Raw genomic sequence first — 717 nt, 5'->3', positions numbered from 1 at the left:
AGAGAGAGAGAGAGAGAGAGAGAGAGAGAAAGAGAGAGAGAGACTCAGACCTTCAGAAAAAAGAGCAGAGGTGTTTGAACCCTATCCATCACATTCATCAGGCAATTTTCCAGAGCAGGAAGTGAGGTATTTGCCTGCCCAGCCCTCCTCTTCCACCCTATGCTCTAATTAAGAGGCCTTGCTGGTGGCTTAGCACCTCCCAGGAGGGAGGCTGCAAGGCACCAGGCCATTGCTCTGGGATCTGGGGGTGATGGGACTGGAGGACATCACTGGTCAGTACTAGAATGTGGACACGGAAGCTGTGAGCCTTGGAGGAGCCACGTGCACACCCACCCTCCATCAAGAAAAGGTGCTCACAGGTAGTTCTGGGACACGGGAAAGCCTCCTTATTTCCCTCCCATCCCCTGGTCCATTCTTCCATTGGGGCCAGCTGGCCTGCGTGTGCAGGGCCTCATTCTGACAGGAGCCTGCTGGGAATTCAGGGAACATGGAGAAACTGCCCAGCAGGGTGTGTGGCCTGTGGGAGAAGCCAGGTGGTGATCGCTGGATTAGGTCTGTTGTATCAGTCACTGTGGCTGTTGTGAGGTCAGGTGAGGCCTTGCAAGGAGGCACCAGGGCTGATCTGGACCCTGAGAGTTGACTGGACCAGCAGAGGGGTAGGAGAGCTCAGGAGGGGGTGCGCATTGTGAGGACAGGTTGGAGGAGGGGGGCCCAGTG

Source organism: Otolemur garnettii, unplaced genomic scaffold (assembly GCF_000181295.1).
Source record: "Otolemur garnettii isolate 467f Iridium unplaced genomic scaffold, OtoGar3 scaffold00032, whole genome shotgun sequence".
Classification (NCBI taxonomy): Eukaryota; Metazoa; Chordata; class Mammalia; order Primates; family Galagidae; genus Otolemur; species Otolemur garnettii.
The sequence above is the reverse complement of the archived record's forward strand: the minus strand, read 5'-3'. Positions refer to the sequence as shown.